At 43.5% G+C, this 21461-nt stretch overlaps 1 protein-coding gene across 4 annotated transcripts in view; it reads left to right on the top strand.

Moving 5' to 3' along the window:
* Positions 1-21461, top strand: part of PRKCE (protein kinase C epsilon) — a 510787-nt gene that overhangs the window by 2092 nt on the left and 487234 nt on the right. The gene's annotated exons all lie outside the window — the stretch shown is intronic.

The raw sequence follows: 21461 nt of genomic DNA, 5'->3' as shown, positions 1-21461 counted from the left end.
GGGTTCCTCCGTCCTTGGAGAGGCACGTGGAGCCCTAGACTGAAGGCTTCTTGCACGTCCTGGCTTTGTCCTGCGTAGCACTGAGGAGCTGTTTTATCTTTCCCTCCGGGAGGAAGCTAGCTCGTTTCTATTCTGTTGCCTGGCGGTTAGCTCATCTGCTGACATACAGGGAGAAAAATGTCTTCTCCTCTAGTCCCCTCCAGGGTCCCAGAAACATCGGCCGAGCTGGTTTTGCCCAATGCATTGCCTATCCATCCAGAACGAGTGTTGTATTCTACAAATGGTTCTGCTAGTGAGTAATTGGAAGTCAGTGCTTTGAATCCGACTTCAAGTTATGTCGTTTCCCTGTTTTGATTTTCAAGACACTGTGCAATGAGATACTAAGTATGAGACTGAGTTAATTGATGACATTGTCAAAATATTAGGGACTTGGAAACAGGCCTTGTGCACCTACTATAAGCCAAATGCATTAAACCTTGGCATTCGGAGAAGCAGGGAGAAGCAAGCTTGCTTTAGCTCTGTTTTAGGGGAAAGGTGTTCAATTAGGAAATGGATTTCTTTATTTTCAGATTTGTTACATGTTTCCACCAAGAGCAGGTGTGGCTCTGGGTATATATGTTTTCAGGGTTTTTTGGTCTACCCCAAAAGAGAGATATCTGATCCTCATGGAGAGGTGTTTAATTATTGAAAATGAATAACTTCATGATTGTCCTATGGTCAGAGGTTGCACATGAATCACCTTGGCATATCGCCTTACATATATATACATATACGTACACCCGTATATATGCATATATAGATGTATATATATTTTAAGGATATGGAATTTTAGGGGAAAATAGGAAGAAGCCTCTTCCCTTTATGCTCACAGCTGTGATGTAGTCTGCCCGAAACCATGGTTACGGGGCTTACAGGGAAGCTCCAACAGACCACACCAAGTATAGCCCTAGGAGATTGTGGCTTACACTTTGGGAAGCAGGCAAACCTTTATGGAATCCCAAAGAACACAATGCTATTCCATTCCATTCCAGTTCACCAGTGGCCCTTGCCACTGCCTCCCTCGCACCACTGGCATTCCCACTCATTTCCCATTTCCTCTCCACACTGGCCTCCAGTCCTTTCACTCATGAAAGCGGTGCATGTCTGAGGGGGAGCTGAAGGTATAACTAATTTCAAAGCCAAATCTTAACACCAAAAACCTGTGGTTTTCAAGTTGTTGTTGTTGTTGTTGTTGTTTTAGAACGTGAAGGGGAAGAAAAAGCTATGACTGTGGTAGTGAGGAGATGGGGCGTTTTGCCGTGTATTCAGATGAAGGAGTTGGACAGTGAGCCAGAGAGCAAGTAGGGTGAACAGCAGGTCTGCTTTTATCCATATGCAGATGCTGGTTGGAGGGAAAGGTGTCTGAGTGTCTCTGATGATGCTTTGCTGGGGCCCACCCAAATCTTGGGCACATTGGGGCACCATCCCCACTTTGGAGCATGTCCAGTGAAGTGTGCCTTGGGCACTAGTCTTGTTTGGCTATCATTCTCTAAGGTACTCAAATTCACGTGGAACTTGGCCCTAGACCAGATCATCTAGTGCACAGGCAAGTTTCACAGACAAGGACGTTGAGTCCCAGAGCAGCTAAGTGGGTACCTGAGGTCATGTGACAAGCAAAGGGGGCAGAGTTGGAAGGAGGGACCACACCTCCTATTGTTCACGGCTGGCCCAGTGGAGAACTGACCCCTCTGGCCTCCCAGTCTAATTCTCCTTGCAGAGTCATGTGCTGTGGTCCCTGATGTTTTTATTGTACCTGATAATTTAAACTGCTTTCAAAATCAGTGTTTCTTTTGCCTTATAGCAAGTATGTATTAGATATGACAGGTATTGGATAGATTCAAAAACTTGAGATACGGAAAGGCCAAAGTCACAGGATGAATCAAGTAGTGGAGCTTGTTCTGTTTGCCCATTTGTGGTTGTTTCCACAAGGGTTCTTTGGCCATTCTGGTTTTTCCAGACTGAGGGTGAGGATGCAGCAGCAGAGGTGACTGGCCCTTGGAAACAGACAAGCTGCCACTGGAATGGCTGAGGTCACCTTTCCCATCCCTGTCAGCCAGGGGACACCCACAGAATCACACCTTTGGGTAGAATTTCCTAGGCTCTGGCTTCTGTGCTCTTCACCTGACAGTGATGGAGAGATGTGGCTGAGAAATCTGGCCTGGAGTAAGGAGATGCTGAGGGCCTGCAACAGCCACTTCTCTCAGTGCTGTGGAACATTTCATTCAGCTACATGATGAGTTCCCACGTAGTCACTGAGTTCCTGTTTTGTGCTCGGATCCAACCAGGGACGTTTAGCTCTCTGGGTAATCCAGGAGTAAAAGAGACCATGGGTTACTCTCAGGAGGCTCGGTTTCACTAGGGAAATGACACTGCATAGATCCATATAGACACTTAAGTAGCGATTATGTTATAAACGAGTGGTACCTTAAGTATGTTACAGGAATTCCAAAAGGGAGTGTGCTGGGGTGGCTGGAAGAATCTGGAGGTTCCTGGAAGGAGGCATGAACTGGGTGTGAAATGATGGGTAACATTTAAAGAGACATTTATAAGAGGAGATAGTGTTCCCTGGGCACGGACACTCTGGAATAAAGGCAGAGAATGCCTGTGGTCAGAGACACATGGCTGGAACTGATGGTGCCTGTCAGAAAGGACAAAGGCAAATTTGAGGTTTCCCAAATTTAAGACCTTTATCTGAGTACTGCCTGTACTATTACATATTTATTTAATATTTTTAAACATTGATGCTTTTATTTCCCACTGAAGCCCCAGTATTCATGAAATCACAGGTTTGGATACTGTAGTTACAATTTTTCTTCATTTATATTAACATAAACATTGGGCCTCTAAAAGAAAAAGAAAAGTTTATCTCAGATGCCTCTTAAAATCATTAGTGCTACGGGGGCCACCCTCTGGAAACACTGGAGCGGGAGAAAGTTTAGAAAATTGAGGTGGATTCTAGAATGTTTAAAACCAGGCTGAGATCATTATTCTCCAGACCATGAGAGATGTATCAGTTCTGATGACAAAAGGGATTGCTTTAAAGAAAGCTTATTACAGAGAGAGGGGAAGATTGCATTTGTACTTGAAGCAGAATCCCATTAAATACTATTGCCATAGCTTGTTTCCTAAGAACTAGATAATGACGCTACTCAGACTTTGGCGTGCAGAAGAATCACTGGTTGAGGGGCTTAAAAATATAGGTTCTCCTGCCCCACCTTCAGAGCTTTTCATTCTGTAATTTAGGACGAGTGCTAGGAATACTCATTTTTAACAAGATGTCCTGGAGATTCTGACCAGACCATACCTTAAGAAACACTGAATTAGAATAGAAATAATTAATGTACCAAGACTTTGTACATAGAAATGTCCTGAGATTTTTGAATGGACTTTTATCGTTCCTAAAGCAAGATTTATAAGCAGGATTGGGTAGACTAGAAGTATTGGGATTCCCGTGAAAACCAGAGGCTGAATGGATGTTGGCTGGAGCCGCGCTTGCATTTTAGGACAGATGATGGGGGAGCAGGGGGATGGCAGAGAGGGTGGGTGGAGCGTGCCGCTACAGCTGGCTGGTCCTGTCACACTCTGGAGTTTACTCTTTGTCACCTCAGTAGTCTATATCCTTAGCCTCAGTTCTCTCCTGTTTTCCCCTTCCTGCCTCTGAAGATATCTTTGGTTGGTGTCACTCCCATGCTTCATCCTGTGGAAGAGGCACTCATAACAGTGCTAATGACAGAAAGTCATTGTCTGAGAGGTGGCGTGGCAGAGCACCTAAGGGTAGAGCCCTGGAGCCTGGCTGCTTGGACTTGAATCTCACCTCTACCACCAACTACTTTCGAGACCTTTAGGGAGTGATATAACCTGTGTTTCTGTTTCTTCCTCTGTAAAAAGTGGGGATAGTACAAGTCCCTACCTGTAATGAAACGGGCTTGTCATGGGGGTAGAAGGAGCACATAAAGTGTATAAGCCAATGCCTGGCCCTCAGTCAGGACTCTGTGAATGTTTAACAACTATAGCTATCATTGTTATGTCCCCCTAAACCTACCATGGGGCTGGCCCTAGAGAAGGTTCTTTCCTGAGTTGATTATTATACAGGACCTAAGGAAGCCAGTTTTTCTTAGCCTCCAAAATGTTTTTCATTCGGGGAGTCTCATTTGGCAAGGAATGGGACTCTAGTGTTTCTGTTTCATTTTTCCAAAGTAGCGCATTGACAGGGCTTCTTAAAATTATCCCACCCTGCTGACCCTGGGGGATAGGCCGATGCCCCTTTTGGAGAGGTTAGGCTTGGGGGGGCTGGCGATGCCCCTGGGCCCCAAAGCCCTTGGGGAGAGTCTTACAATGCCGAAGCCAAACAGAGGGGCCTAGTGGTTCAGCTGGTGGTGCCCTGGGCAGAGCCTGAGGACACGTGTTCCAGTGAAACTACCCTAGCTGAGTCTGCTCTGCTGGTGGCCTGAGCACGTGTTGATATACGCTGCCTAAAGGCCCATCTCCTCTGTCTTCAGGACTCTTGTAAGGCAATCTTTCGGAGGATTTCTGAAAACTTCTATTATCATTTAAATAGAGTAAGGTGGGATGGTCTGGAAAGGGGCACCGAAGCCCTGGGAAGGGTCCACACCCACTTTGTGGGCACCTATGCCTTGAATTCGTCCCCCAGCACCTGAGGTTCCAGATCTCTCCCTGCTCTACTTCCTACCGACTCATATAATACTTAACCATCTAATTAAATATATTGCTCCCCACGGTACCTAATTACTTATTTAATCACTAAGAGTGATTCTTGATCCAGTGCTATCATAGAGAGCTGCTTGACTTTGGGTGCCCGAAGTTAAAGGGCCTCGAGCCTCATGGGCTGTCAGGCCTTGTCTGTCTGTCCTGTTCCTCTTTCTCTGTCTTTGACCAGCAGCAGATCTAGTGAATATTTAAGACCATCAGCTCCCTAGCTCCTCAGTGGGCCCCTCGCCCTGAATCTGTGAGCTCTAACTGCAGGATGCCTGGACCAGTCACTAGCTGGGTGTCTTTGTGTACGTGACTTAGGCCCTTTAAGTCTGTTTCTTTGTTTGTAAAATGGGAATATAATAGTTCTTACCTCTTAGGGTTGCTGTGAGAAATAAGGGAATCTATGTAAAGTTCTTAGCAAGGGGCCAGGCTACAGTACATTCTAACAATTTTTATTAATAGTTGAAGGGTTATGTGCATGTATTCATAGTTTTAGAATCTTAAATCAGAACATATTGTCCAGTGAAAGATATTTTTCTCTTTGATTTGTGAATGTATTTATATGAGAAGTCTCACATTGTCTAAAAATAAAGTTGATTTAGTTACACTTAACAATTGCCTTTTTGGAAATATTAGAATTACTTGAAATGAGATTGTTTTGGAAAGTCTAGAACTGTGACCACTGGAGTCAAAGGTTAATTATTTATTGAAGTATATGAGTAATTGGAAATAAGAATATTTGGGAGCTGCTCTTTTGGTTTTGCTGTAGCAATTTCATCTAGTTTCATGGGTTTAAATACATTCTCAGTGCTGTTGACTCTAAATTCCTAATTCCAGCCCATACCTGCTCTTGAGACTCACAACTCATATATGCAACTGCCTTCTTGTCATGGCCATAGGATGGTATAAAGGGCATCTCAAACTCAATTATGTCCCAACCTGATGTCCCCCCTCCCCAGTTTAAGCCTCTCGTAGTTTTCCCCATCTCAAGAAACGGCAACTCCATCCTTCCAATTGCCCAGGCCATTCTTGACGCCGCTCATTCTCATGCACCCTGCCCCGTATGCAGTCCCTCAAGCAACATCTCTTGTCTCTGCCTTCAAAATATGTCCCACATCTGATCAGCTTTCCATACCTCTGCCGACGCCACTCTGGCCCAAGTCCAAGTCATCTCATGCCTGGATTATTTCAACAGCCTCCTAAGTGGTACCCCCTGCCCCAACTTCATCAGATCATGTCACTCTGCTCACAAACCTCTCAGGGTAAAAACCCTTATCACCATCTGTAAGGCCACCATGGTCAGGCCTCCTGCTATGACCTCTCTGACCCCATGGCCCAGTACTCCTCACCGTTCAGTCCTCTCCCAGTCACATTGACCCACTTGACACTCTTACACTTACTCACTATGTTCCTGCCTCAGTCTTTGCACCTGCTATTCCATCTTTCTAGAATATTCCTTCCTCAGATACCCTCATGGTTCAAGTCTTTACTCAAATGTTACATTCTCAGTAAGGCCTTTTCTGACAATCCTGTCTAAAATTTTACTCTTCTCCTTGAAACTTTATATGCTCCTTTCCTGCTTTATTTTTGCTTTTTAGCTCTTATCTATCTTATATATTATATAGTTTTATTATTTGTCTTCATCTCTAGCACCAGAACAGAGGTTCAATAAATGTGGAGGTTTTTGTTCACTGCTCTATTCTTGGTACTCAGAACAATTCCTGGCACACTGTTGCGTTAAAGAATGAATTTAGTCAAACAAAGGTGTATTCCCCTAGCACCCTCTGTGGTCTAGCACTGTGGTAGATACTGGGGGCTTGATAAAACAAAGTGGTGTATGGTATCATTCCTGCCTCTGAGGAGTAGGAAGTCTAGTTGGGAAGACCAGTAAGATAAGCAGTTGAGTGAATTCCTTGAACGATCTTTCTGTATGGTTGAAAGAAGAAAGGATAAGGCAGGAGAAGAGGATATTTTATTTTATAAAAATCTATGGGATCCTTAAAGATGGATCTTTTTGTGAGAGAATGCTGTATTATTTCCATGAGGCAATTTGCACCAAGCTGAAGCATCTCTATCAAGTCTGAGGTTTCTTTATTTTTTTCCAGCCTACTGAGATATAATTGACAAATAAAAATTATATACATTTAGGGTGTACAGTGTGATGATTTACTATATATATACATTATAAAAAATTATATATGTATATATATATATACACAGACAGACATATATATATATATATATATTCTTTTTCAGATTCTTTTCCATTGCAGGTTATTACAAGATATTGAATATTATTTCCTGTGCTATACAGCAGGTCCTTGTCAAACCATTTTTAAGGGTGGAAGCTGTCACAAACAAATAAAGGTTCCAAAAAGTATAGAGTTTCCTCAAAAAACTAAAAATAGGGTTGCCATATGATCCAGCAATCCCACTCCTGGGCATATATCTGGACAAAACTATAATTCAAAAAGATACCTGCACCCCTATGCTCATAGCAGCACTGTTCACAATAGCCAAGACATGGAAACAAACTAAATGTCCATCGGCAGATGAATGGTTAAAGAAGATGTGGTGCATATACATAGCGGAGTACTACAGCCATAAAAAGAGGGTGAAATAATGCCATTTGCAGCAACATGGATGGAACTAGAGATTATCATAGTAAGTGAAGTAAGTCAGACAGAGAAAGACAAATACCATGTGATATCACTTATATGTGGAATCTAAAATATGGCACAAAAGAACTTATCTGTGAAACAGAAACAGACTCACAGACATAGAGAACAGACTTGTGGTTGTCAAGGGGGAGGGGAGGTGGGAGAGGCATGGATTGGGAGTTTGGGATTAGTAGATACAAACTACTATATATAGAATGGATAAACAACAAGGTTCTACTATATAGCACAGGGGACTATATTCAATATCCTGTGATAAACCATAATGGAAAAGAATATGAAAAAGAATGTATATATATGTATAACTGAGTCACTTTGCTGTACAGCAGAAATTAACACAACATTGTAAATCAACTATACTTCAATAAAATAAATTTAAAATAAAAAAAAGTAAAGGCTACAAATGGTATATAACCATTACGGAACAAAATGATTGTCTGAGGTTTCTGAAAGAGGGAACTGTATACCCTGTGGGTGCTCAGGGCCCATGCAAGGTGCTGTGATAGGGGGAGAAGGAAAAGGCCCACTTGTCTTTCCTTTGCAGAGTTTAAAACTAAGTTTAAATTCTCATAAGGGCTTTAGATGCAACACCCTTTGTAATTGGCAGCAACAAGAAGTGAAATTTTACATTCCAGCACCTGAACTCACAGAGCTCATTGAAGCACATGCAGACAAAGCTTCCAGGGGTTTCACTTAGTTGAAAAGAACTCTGGAGCAGGCCTGCAGTATTTAACATAAGTAAAAGCTATACTTGGCAAAACATTATATTTCTCTTCAAGTCCCTCCGGGTATATATGGGCTTGTTAAGTAATTACAATCTATTATAATGCTAATTAGCAGGCTGCACCTGTTTGAAATCTAATTTTCTGGCAGAAACCATGCAAAGTGGGCAAAACTCTGCACTGTGCTGGGAGAACGGGAAGGACAGGGACGGACTGTTGTCCTTGTACCTCGCCGACCTCTAAACAGAATGGAAATTCCGGACAGAATACGATTGAGCTCTGTAGTATCTATTGCCTGGGAAGAGGAGGGGCACAAGCCTGTCACCAGATCCAGGTTCAGGAATGAGGACCTCCCCCCCATCCCCTGTCCTGGTCCCCTCTACCTCACCTTGAAGTCTCAGAGAGTTAGTTTTGAAGCTAGTGAAAAGTCACTTTCATTTGCCAGCAAGGAATAAACTCATTGAGCTACAGACGCAGCTTCAAGGTGTAATCAGGTTCAAGAAGGGTTTAGCGGGTGCATCTATGATTAATTATTGACGAAAAAATTGACTTGGAGTTTGCTTATGTCCTTCTTGAATAGATTTGTTTATTTTTTTCAGACTAGAACAACTCTTGGTGCCCATTGTCTTTCTGCAGCCAGATGTAAGCATCTTGTTTTCTTCCTTTAAAATAAATTCTGGGTTTATTTATATATTAGGAAAAAAAGACTTTTTTTTTTTTTTACGTCAGTCATGGAGTCATAGAAAAATTGAGAAGAGATACAGAGATTTCCCATACACCCTCTATGTATGCATGTGACCCCTCATTATCAGCATCTCCCACCAGAGGTACATTTGTTACAACTGATGAACCTATACCATAATCAAAATCACCCACTGTCCATAGTTTACATTAGGGTTCGCTCTTGGTGTTGTACATTCTGTGTTTGTACAAATGTGTAATAACATATATCCATCATGATAGTATTATATGAAGCAGTTTCACTGCCCTAAAAATTGTAAGCATCTTGTGAGCAGACGTGTCTTCAACGCCAGTCAGAGTATGAGCCACTCAGAAGGTGCATGTAACCTACTCACTCATCCGTGGGTTGAGTAAAAGGTTGCTTCTTTGGAGTCTGTCTTGTAGAATCTTAAATAAGCAGCACTCTTTCATCAGACTAACTTAGCTTCTGCCCCTCTTAGAAGTTCATCATCCAGTACAGTGCTGAAAAGAAGGATGGTGGAACCCACAAAAGATTCTAACCAGTCGACAAAGAGGAGTCTTCCTTCATTGTTCCAGCCATCCTTTCAGCCATTTAGTGAATATTCATTGAATACCTTATATGCCAGGCACCATGCTAGAAGCTGGTCCCCGATCTCATGGAGTGTATAGACTAGTAGGAGACACAATATTAATCAAGGAATAACACAAATGTCCTGGTATGTAAAATTACAGCTAAGAAGGAGAGCTCTTCACACAAAACTTTCAGAGCCTGGGGACACCTAGACCTCACCTCTTCAGAGTTGGATTGGCTAATACCTTCTTCTTTCCCTGAAAAATTTGTTGAATGGTGAGTCAGGTGACTTCTATTACCAAGTGGCATTGGACCTTAAACTCCACATCTGTGAAAGCAGGAGTTTGCACAGTCTAGAGACTTAGCAAGGCCTGTGTGAACAACGATCCTGACTTGGCTGTCTGCATTTGGGGCCTTGACTGTGCTCAACCTAGCACTTGATAGTATTTTATCTTTATTGGTCTCCATGTAGCTAAGTCTTGTCTCCCCTGAGAAACTTCCAGCTTCTGCCTTTTCCCCTCCTCATCCTTCTTCGTTGTTGTGATCAAAATCACAAAGTTATTTTTGAAAGCTCACTTCTTCGCCTAGTGTTCAAGGCCCACAAAAATACTCTTATTTTTAAAATGGAGCCCTCTGTATCCTTGAGCCATTCAAAGGATATTCTAAAAACAAACAAACAAGCAAGCAGAATTTCTAGAATGCAGGGTCTGTGAATCCATCTCTCTACCTTCCAGACTGATGATTACCTAAAATGTTTGGGGCAGCTGATCGAATCATCAATCCGCCAGCAAGGATGGAGCATGTGATCGACCAGTATTTGCCAGCATATCTTTCAAATAGTTTCAGGTTGCTGTGATCAAAGAGTTTGGGAAATGTTACAGAGTCAAATGCACATTAGTATATTAAAGACTCCAAGATGGCCTGTAGCAAAGGGACTTGTATAACTCTGCGTGGAACCACTTATTTCCAAAATTATTTTGTCATAGAATGCTCTTACTTGTTAAAAACTGTTAGCACCATAGAGCTAGTGTTTTGTGGACATATTTTGCAAAATATTATAATTAGAAAAAAGAAAGAATGGACTTCCTCAAGTGGGCCACTTGGGGATTCAAAGGTAACACCCTTTTATGAAAGTGAACTCGAGGAACTGTGGGAATTCACAGGAGGGGGCATTACTGTGGGTTCTGATAGTTGGCAGAGACTTCTTGGTAAGATTTGGAGCCAGTCCTTGTAGAAAATGGAATCTGAATAGACAGGGAAGGGAGCCTCTAAGTTGAAAGGAGACCATAAAGAATATTGGACTGGCAGTTTCTAGCATTTTGGGTTATGAGGGCAGTCAGGAAATCAGTGAGATTAAAGTAAGAATGCATTCCAAAAATAATTGCTTCAGTAACAAAACACACACAAAAACCCCCCAAGGAATAAGATATCCAATAAAAGGGAACAGTGAGTAGCATGGGGTATTCATTCATTAATCTATCCATCTGTCTAGCTGGCCAGCCAACTAGCCGGCCAGCCATTCAACAAATACATATTGAATAGTTTCTATGTTCTAGGAATTTTGCTCAGAGCACAGTGTTGAACAAAATCACTCGTGATATATTGAACTCTTTATTAGCAAGGAAAACTATCCTGAGGGCTAACATCAGTCTCTCATCCTGTATTTCCAGTTAATTTTCCTTTGTTTATTTCTTGATAGGCCTAATAGAGATGGAGAATAGCTTTGTAGCATCCTTCATGTAATTGAGTGGTGGCTTGTCCAAATTCATGAACATAAAAAAAATTGTGTGGGCTTTGGAGTCAGTCCATCCTGGGTTGAATTCTGGTTTATCAGTTTTGGCTGCATGATCTTGGGCAAATTATTTGACTTATATCTGTACCAGCCTCTTATCTATAAAGAGGAATAATAGCTGTCTTGTAGAGTTATTGTAATATTAGATGAGAAATGTGAAAGTGCCCAGCTTCTAGGAAGTTTTTAAAAAAATGGTAGTTAATTATTATTGGGAAATATCTGCAATTAATATTTCTTACTAGATACAGGTAAAATTGTGCTTTGAAGATTTTGTTCAGTAATTCCCAGCTAAGGAGTCTTAAGCAAAACCTTTTTCAGTCCCTACTTCCCTCCCTCCCTGAAATGAGCTAGCAACAGGAATTCAGGGTTTGCTAATTCCAAGTGTGCAGAACTAGAATCCCACACTTAGCTCTTCTTAGGTGACCCCTTGGGGTGGGAGGTACAGGGAACATAGATGACCTGCCCTTGGGCTCTCCTTTGGTCCTGATGGACAGACCTTCCCAACAAATTGCTCCCTCTTGCCTTTTTAAAAAGCAGAGACAGTGTTGCATTTTGACCTGAACAACACCTGCATCAGTTTGTGAGCCTAATGTGGTAACTGAGGTTTGAGGGTTTTTTAACAGCCCAGTTTGCTGTGGTCCAGGTGTATGTCCCATTTCTCTGGGCCAAAGCATCTGACTTCATTTCCCTACTATGTGTGTCTTCTGTAAGCCCAGCCTCCAATGCAGTGCATGCCGGTCGCTCTGTTGTCCTAGCCGAAATGCTGGCGGCACCCAAAGCCACTCCATTTAGAGAGTAGGACTTTGCTTTTGACCCAGACACTGGAGTTGCTAAGGAGTACCAAGAGTTGAAGAATAGCCAGTCTTTTGAAAAGATTACTGTGTGCTCATAAGGAACTATACATTTACTGGTTAATTTTCTGTTAAGACCCTTGGTCTTTCAGCTCAGATTTCATTTTAGATAATTTATATTGAAATAACAAAAATAAGTGTGGCAGATAGCTCATCTGCCCTTCTTTATGGGTCAGTTCTCAGAAACTGCCTTTTCTTCTCTTCAGTCATAAAGTCCTTTTCTTCCTTCAAATCCTTCTTCAGACTTCACCCAGGAGCAGCAGGTCTGGTTCTTTTGTAGCTTTATGACTTTGTGAAGATTCACTTAACATCCTCAAACTTTGGTTTCCTAGTTTATAAAAAGCGTTAGTACTAGTTTTCATTTTAGAGAAGACTATCTCATTTAAGTTACAGGTGCCTGAGTACTAATTCAGGACGGCAGCTTTAGGACTGGTTTTCGTATCTTTATTAGTCTGGTTCTCCGGAATCCAGAGGATTTGTGCGAGAGTTGTACGGTAGCACTAAATCCCCTTTCTGGGTGCTCAGAACCAAGGATAGTCTCCACCCACCCCAGGAGCTTATAGGGTAGAGTCCAGCCCCATCATCCTGCCAGACATCCAGGGCCCTGCGTGGCTTGCCCCCTTCCCCGTTTAGCGGATCCCACATCTTCTGCGCTAGGAACCTCCTCCACGAGGGCTTGTTTCTGTCCTCTGCACCCAGTGTTTCCTTGTGCTCTGATTCCCCATGTCCATCTTCCTGGGATATTCTTGCCACCCAACCAACCAGTCTCATCCTTTTTGGGCCATGATTCGTAGAACTCTCCAGGCTACTGCTCTTTTGGCCTTTGGAATCCTGGTGAGGTTTCGCATCTGTGCCCTCCCTTTACAAGTATTGGTGTCTGCTGTTGACGACCCCATACCCTCTGTCTCTGTTCTCTCACAGAGGCAGCAAAGGTCTCTGAGAGGAAAAACTTGTGCCATTTTGTGCTAACACTTGGCGTATTGCCTTGAACATAATAGATACTTGCTGGGCCAAAAATTTGAACGTTAAATACAGTAAGATTTACCTAAAAAAAGATGTCCTTTAGATATTTGTTCTGGGGTGTTCTCCTTCCTTCTATGACAGAAAAGAATGTCATATTTTAAAAATTACACACACACACACATCTGTATGTGCTTTAAAAAAGAAAAAGGCAAGAGAGAGTGCTGATACATGGGGAGGATTTTTATCTTTTACTTTTATTTCAGCATTTTTAAAAAAATTAATAAACTTTATTTTCTAGAGCAGTTTTAGGTTTACAGAAAAATTGAACAGGCAGTACAGAGAATCCCATAAACTCCCTCTGTCCCCTACCACCCCAGGTTTCCCCAATTATTTAATATATATTTTGACTTTGAAAAAAAGCAGGGGAAAGATGCAACACAGCCACTGCAAACTGAGGCAGGTGGTGTCATGGTTAAATGCAGAGGCTTTGCATTAGAGGGAGGTGGGTTCTAATCCTGGTTGTACCACTGAACCAGCTGTGTGACCTTTTGACAAACTGGGTAACCACTCTGAGCCTTCATCATCCGTAAAACAAGGTCAGTAATCTCTACCTATTACTATTGTGTTGTTTGGAATAAATAATATAATGCATAGAAAGTGCTTAGAAAAGTGCTTGTCACATGATAATCACTTTAAAATTTTAGCTATTATTATTCTAATTCTATTGTAGATTATGTGGTTTGGGATTTATGATGTCAGAGTCCATTTGATTTGATTTTCTGTGTTGGAGGGTGACTTGGGCTTGGGGGTTGCTTTTTGTCTGAGGGCCGTGTCTCCGATAGACGGTAGTTCTTGTTGTAATGAGTGACATAGGAAATGACTGTGGTTTGCCGAGTTTGTATTTGCTGTCTGCGTCAGGCATTTATAGACCAGCATACATTCACAGAGTGCTGTGTTCACAGGGGCTTGTTTATTCTTTATCAACTCAGCTGCGCTGCTAATGAGCTGTGTGACCTTGGGGAAGAAATGTAACCTCTCTGATCTTCAGTTTCCTCTACTGTAAAATAGGAATAGTCATATTGGCTCTGCCTACCTCATGGTGTTGAAAGACTCATTTACTATACCTCTGAAAAATGAAATATGTCACACACATGTTAAGCAGCGATGATGAACCACTTTGGGATTTGGGGGAGGGGTGTGGCATTTTCATGTGAAGTTTACAGATGGGAAAATTGAGGCTAGAGGTTGTCCCCTGGCAGGGACTAGGGTGGATCTTATCTCCCCAAAGTCCCTGATAAAACTGAGCGGTGAGCAACATTTGGATTTCTGAGCCAAACAGTCTGCCTTACCCTCACATCATTAGGGCTGAGGATTTAAAATTGATCTGCGGGCTTTGTTTCTAGGAAACTGGCGTCTTAGAAGCCCACCCCCACAAGCAAGAGAACATGTCTCTTTCTCCTTGCTTCCTTATCCCTTCTTGGCTCTTAAAATTTTTGTCTTTATCACTGCTTATCATATGACTGGGCACAGACAACCGAACGCCAACTATTTTAAGGGGAAAAGGGGAGGAAGACAGATAAGACAGTGATTCAGAAAAGAGCAGGAAAGTGGAGTCATGTGGTCGTCCCCTGTGGGTGGGATGTACAGCAGTTTTTGAGACTGAGGAGGCCTCCTGAGTGCCTGGAGAGTAAATTAGGCCTGTCGTGAATGTGTTTTGAAGCCCTTCCCTGTGCTGGGAGAGATCCAGGGCCCAGAAGGAGCACACGATCCACAAGTCATGCCCTCCAGCCCTGCTCTGTGTCTGGGGCGTGCTAGGTGCAGTGGAGGCTCCAAAGGAGAGGCCTTGGCGCCTGCCCCCTGGGAATAGGAAAGGGTGAAGCGATGCCCACTTGAAAAGACCGCTCACATCAGTTTCAGAGTGAGAGGAAACTGGGTCTTGTCCTAACCTATTGGTGTGTTAGACCTGCGCGGTCTCCTAGGAGTTTCGACTCGCCCAGGAAACAACAAGAGTCGGAAGTCGATGCAAAACGCAAGAGGTTTATTGAAGGCCGGTGCACCGGGGTTCCTTGGTCCTCACGCAGGAGGTCGAAGAAGGAACCCTTTTGGGCGCGAATATGTCAGTTTTATAGGTTCCCACTTTCCCGTATGTAAATTATAGATTTGGTTGTGTTCTCCTGCTGATTGGTCCCGGCTTAGGCTCGGACCAGAGAGGGAACTTGTCCCCAGCTGCCTGATTGGTCTTTGACAGACGCCTTTTTTACATTTTGTTATCTCCCTCCTTCTCGGAAGGGGGCCGGACATCCTGGAAATTCACCCATTGTCTAAGAAGCCCCTATTGTCTGGAGAGTTCTTAATCATTAGCTGGAACAATGTCCCTCGAGTCCCACAGGTGAAGGTATAAATTAGTGAAGCCTTTTTTTAGAGAGCAGCCTGGCTGGTAGTATCTGTAAAAACCAAAATGTATATAATCCAGATAATATTTATAATTAATTCCATTGTTAGTTATCAATCATATGGATATGTTACACCGATACTATCTGAGATCCAAACCATCGCTTGTCCCTGATGGCTGAAGGGGGGGCCATGTTGGTGCCCGCATACCGTGAAGACTGCCATGTGACTTCTCTGATGGAATTGGGATTTTAGACAAGGGAGCATCATTTGACCCTTTCAAATTTAAGTCGATTAAGAACTTTCGGAGCTTTCGTCTATTTTTTTGTAGGAGGATCTGTTTTTCTTTTTGATGGGGAAAGACATGAGAAAAGAGAATAAGGGTACATCTTGTTGAGTTTTTCAAACCACAGGTCAGGGCCCATCCACTGAGGTCATGAGATCAATTAGGTGGCTCTCAAACAGCGATTTTAGATATGGAAATAGAATAGAACAATGTCAAAATGACCAGAATGCATTGCAGGCAGTAAGCGTAAATATTACTTTAGAAAACTTTTGCTTCAGTTTTATGTGAGTATTATTTATATGATGATCTTAATTCTCACTGTGGGTCCCAGTAAAAATTTTAAAAAATTTGAGAAACATTGGCGTAGAACACAATTTCTAATTTAACAGACTTTTGATGAGTACCAGTAAGAGGGAGATAAGAAAGGAAAGAAGATAGGTTTCCCTGCATTCAATAAGCTTCCAGTTGGACTTCCCTGGTGGCGCAGTGGTTACGAATCCACCTGCCAATGCAGGGGACAAGGGTTGGATCCCTGGTCGGGGAGGATCCCACATGCCGTGGAGCAACTAAGCCCGTGTGCCACAACTACTGAGCCTGCGTGCCACAACTACTGAAGCCTGTGTACCCTAGAGCCCATGTGCCACAACTACTGAGCCCGCATGCTGCAGCTACTGAAACCCGCGAGCCTAGAGCCCGTGCTCCACGACAAGAGAAGCCACTGCAATGAGAAGCTCACGCACTGCAACGAAGCCCCGACACAGCCAAAAAAAAAAAAAAAGTAAGCTTCCAATTTCCTCACCCTCAAAATTCCATAAAGGTGGTGGCTTTTGAAGAATGGGTGGGATAGACTGCTTCTGGAAAACCTGCCTGAGTCTTCCTTAGTGAACAAGTTCACAACAATGTAGGATGCAAAAGTGACCTGATGAACTGAAATACCTTATGTTCTCAAAGAGCCCCCATCTCCTGACACCCCTGCAAATGGCATTCAGTATCAGATAGTGGTGCCTAAGGGTTCACGTGTTGAACTATCCGAAGTTCAAGGTTAGAGAGCTCCGTTCGTGCCCTGTGATGTGTGGTGGGTTTCTCCAGCACTAGCTACACTTCAGCCAGCACAGGATAGTTCTGTACTTTTTCATCAGGAATGTGGTGTCTTTGGAAAATAATGTGTTTTGACCTCACCCCTCATGGCACTGCACAAGGTTAATACATTTGTTCAAAAGCCTGTACTGTTTCTCTTGATTTTCCCATCAAACTTGTATGGTGGTAAATAGATGTTCTCCCTCGTAATTTAACATTCGAGGACAACAAGACCCAGGGGAGTTAAATGATGAATTGGAGGCTGGGGCAGGTGAATGAGGACCTGGGTCTCTTGGTTTTTAGGATGAGGCTATTTACTGCACAGGTACAGGTACATAGTCTCCCAAACACACTGACCTAGGGGACCCAGGGCCTGGTCCAGAAAGTATTGATGTCAATACCATTATACACTTAATACCGTTATATATTTGTACATTTAAGCTGTATTCAAAAGGCATTCAGATGAATCAAAATTCCTTCCTAGGGCTTCCCTGGTGGCGCAGTGGTTGAGAGTCCGCCTGCCGATGCAGGGGACACAGGTTCGTGCCCCGGTCCAGGAAGATCCCACAGATCCCAAGATCCCGCGGAGCGGCTGTGCCCGTGAGCCATGGCCACTGAGCCTGCATGTCCGGAGCCTGTGCTCCACAACGGGAGAGGCCACAACAGTGAGAGGCCCGCGTACCACACACACACAAAAAAATTCCTTCCTACCTTTCTCTTTCCCTCCTCTTGCTTCTCTCTCTCTCTCTCTCTCTCTCTTTCTCTTAGGAATGATCAGATGGAGGAAAGGTCCATGGAACATTTTCCCTCCAGCTGAAATTATGCAAAAACTGCTATTTAATACGAGATATTCACTTAACGCTTATGTATAGATGGAAAACTCTTAAGAGCTCAGAACGTCGGTGATTTGATCAAAGTAAAAACTCCAGTAGAGACAGTGAAAATATGAGAAAACAGGTTTCCTCATTCCTATCAAGGTGATTGTATAGCTCCACCACGTTGGATCCAACCATCACCCACCTACCAGGCTTCCATCCTCCAGCATTTTCCATCCATCCCATTTATTGGTCATAAGTTAATGCCAATACCATGTGTCTAGAACTTTTAGTAAGGGAGGTTGATCTATTTATTTATCTTTTCAATTTGCTCTTCAGCTGTTGACTGGGGCAGACGATCAGACCACCTTTGGGCTGACGAAAGTTGAAACTTGCCTGTTTGATGAGATGACCATTTGCCTGTCTCTCTGGGGTTGGTCTTTACATGTCAAGGGGATGGTAAAAACCGTGATGAGGGGTAATTTTTAAAAAATAAGTTCCCTTTTTCTTCCCCCGACTTCCAGAATTCTCTGGACTGTCAGGATACGTTGATTTTGTAATTCAGCCTACTGTACTGACAAGATCCTTCCTTTCAAGTTGGAGTAGGGTTTCCCAAAATGTGTTCTGCAGAATAAAACAAGTTATTCTTTCAAAAAAGGAATACATTCAAAAAAGGAATGCTGTGTCAAGTAGATTTGGCAAACAATGGATTAAATAAAGCAAAACACTTACTGTAGGACTTTTCAGAGCCTTTAATGTGCTGATTTCCGTTAGTCTTCTTTATGGCAATTGAGTGAATAGTGCTCCCAGACTCATTGGGCCATACAACACTGTTTGGGGGACAGTCCTTATATATCTTGAAGTAGTATCATTTAAGAAGTACTATCTGAGAATCTGGCCTCTACCATATAAAGCAAATACTACATATTTGGGGCCGTTGACCAAGGGAGACTGATGTGGTGAGCAGGAAGGGATCATTATTAGTTTCCGTTAATCTTTTAATTAATTTACTTATTATTTTATTTTATTATTTTTTTTGCGGTACACGGGCCTCTCACTGTTGTGGTCCCTCCTGTTGCAGAGCACAGGCTCCGGACGCGCAGGCTCAGCGGCCACGGCTCACGGGCCCAGCTGCTCCGCGCCATGTGGGATCTTCCCAGACCGGGACACGAACCCACGTCCCCTGCATCGGCAGGCGGACTCTCAACCACTGCGCCACCAGGGAAGCCCCCGTTAATCTTTTAATCATTAAGTCTAGACCTTTGTTTTTTAAAAATAGGATCCCAAGTGTTGTCCATAGGCCTCTGACCCTAAAGGGAGAGAAGCTGAGGCTGGACAGTTGTTTTTATATGAAAAAAGGAGTGCAAATAGGGCTTTTATTAGTAGGATTTTCTACATGATATTCTAGTAGTTCATTGTTGTTCTGTCTTTAGCCAGTGACATTATAAAGCGGTCGCCAAGCTAATGTTATGCTTCCTGGGGTCATTCATATAGAATTACATGGGCTGAGGTCAGAGGCCCGTGGTTCCTCCTCCTTCCTGACTCAGGTCAGGCTGAATAGTATCCAAGTGCCATTTAACTCTTGCTCCTTCTCTTCAGAAATCACTTGTTACTGGGTTGCTACCAATCAACTCTATTGTGGAGGCATGTTTTAATATTTCATTTCCTTCCGTTTATTAGAAAAGATTGGGGGAAAGCTACATGCAAAGATCTGAGTGTGATCGTGAGAGCTGACCTGCAGTTAAAAAACGTGAAGGAGGCAAAGATTGATTTCAGGTTTTCATGTCTTTGAGGGCCCCTCCTCGCCTGGGGCCCAGTCAGGGCTCCTGGGTTCCTCTTGGCTGATAAACTCATTTACACTGGGGTGTCCACAGATAATGAGTTATACAGGCTGGAGAGGGAGCAATCCTTCACCCAGAAGGCGATATCTTCACCTCTGGAGTTTTCAGATGTCAGTGATAGGTGAAGATGAGCTTTTTTGGTGGAGAGGAAGCTTTCAAACCAGGTACTGTCCTGTGACCAGGCTATTATGGAGACTATGTCAAGGGCTAGGGTCTTCACATAAACCTTCAGCAGTGGGTCAGGACCCAGCTCACCTATGCTGAGTGGACATATCTCGAGATTACCTCACACTGAAATGCTTGTCTCCCTCGTCTGTGAGGGATTAGTGCTTTTCCGCTTTAAAGGAAAAACAGGCCATCAATTACTGCGGAATTTTATGGCACTGTCCAAAGCACAGTTTGGAAGCCAAGGAAAAATAAAACTCCAGCTTCTTTATGGAAAGTCAAATGTAAAAGAGAGATTGCTTCCTGAAAAGAGGGAGGCGCTGCCTAAGGGGAGTGGAGGGATAAGAGACTCGAATTTAGTCTGTAGAAACTCGTCTTCTGGTGCCCCTGAGGATTTTAGGAGAACTCCGGGCCTCAAACTGATGACCTTGGAGGCAAAGGGAAGCAGGGGGTTGAACTGTTTGGAAAGTAGGTGAGAAAAGTGATTATTTTTGGTAGCAAGATTTTTGTGTTTGGATTATGCCTGCTGTAGATCTAGTATCTTAATTTACATTCGCCTCAGCAAGGCGAAGAATTCCCTAGGTCATTCATACACCTGATTCCAATTCGAGGCTTGTTAAATGTTGGAGAAGGAAAGGAAGGGGTGGTGTGGAAGTTTCTGAGGCTGGCAGACCAGGGAGAAAGCAGACAGATCCTGGGGGCTGGACTTCATCATAAATTACAGACAAACAGAACACTCTAGAACATTGTATGTTGCAAAGCAAAGTAGGACCAGCACAAGAAAGCGCTTTGTACACATACGTGAAGCAGTCTCCTTTCTAGAAAATGTTTCCTCAAACTAGGAAGATCAGCAAGCCTTGTATCATCTTAACCTGAGCCTTCAACTCTTTTCAGCTGTCCTTTTCTGACAGTGGATACACATGATGCTGTAAGTCTTTGCTTTCATGCCTTTATCCCATCTCAGAAGCAGTGGGGGGATTGTGACCGTATGGGGGGAGTAGTCATTTCACTGTCATTTCTTGTTTCAGCATTGGAGTGAATCTGAATGAATCATAACAGTTGCATTTAATAAATTCTCCTGGGTATTAGCTACTTTTAAACCGGTCAGACGAGTTTTAAGGTCCATGTGGTTTGGGGAAATTCAGCGGTGCATTTCCTCGTTTGGTCACCCCTTATTTCCCTCCAACTTTGTTCCTTTTCAGCAAGCTGGTCTACTTGGCACAGTTATCTTTGATCATCTGAGGTAGGGAGGAGGGGAGACTGGGGAGGGGCTGGGCTGAAGATCATGCAAGAAGCATTCAGGCCTCTGCTTGTTAGCCAGCACTGCTGGGAATTCCCAGGGGTCTTGGGGAGCTGGCCTTCAGCTCGCAGAGGGCCCCAGGTGGGAGGCCGCCATCCACCAGGAAGCTTCCAGCTAGCACATGCCGGGCAGGGGAGGGGGCAAAACTCTGATGGTGGAAATGAAAGTATCTCAGCATTTTGCTTCTTTTCCTCAAGTCCCTGCCTCCACTCCAGGCTCTGACACGAGCAGCTTTAGCCTCTCTACGTTGACTTTCTGCCTCGGCTCTACAATCATGGTGGTTAATGGATGCCAGGTGTGTTGGTTTTTTTTGGCGAAGTTATTTACTACCAGAGTGGGGAGATCTTCTGGGTCATGGGAAGTTCAGGGAGCCCCAAGACAGCGTCACTGGAGGGGATCATTACCAGAATCACCCTCAATCTCAGGAGGTCTGCCCCCACCTCCCCTTGCTTCTCTGCTAGATGTTCAGCCCTGTCGACGTTTCATAGCTCACCTGAGCAGGTGCCCCCAGTAGCCTGTATCTTGATAATTGTTTGCCTCACAGGGCAAGCATTA

Source organism: Pseudorca crassidens, chromosome 14, assembly GCF_039906515.1.
Source record: "Pseudorca crassidens isolate mPseCra1 chromosome 14, mPseCra1.hap1, whole genome shotgun sequence".
Taxonomy (NCBI): Eukaryota; Metazoa; Chordata; class Mammalia; order Artiodactyla; family Delphinidae; genus Pseudorca; species Pseudorca crassidens.
The sequence above is the reverse complement of the archived record's forward strand: the minus strand, read 5'-3'. Positions and strand labels throughout refer to the sequence as shown.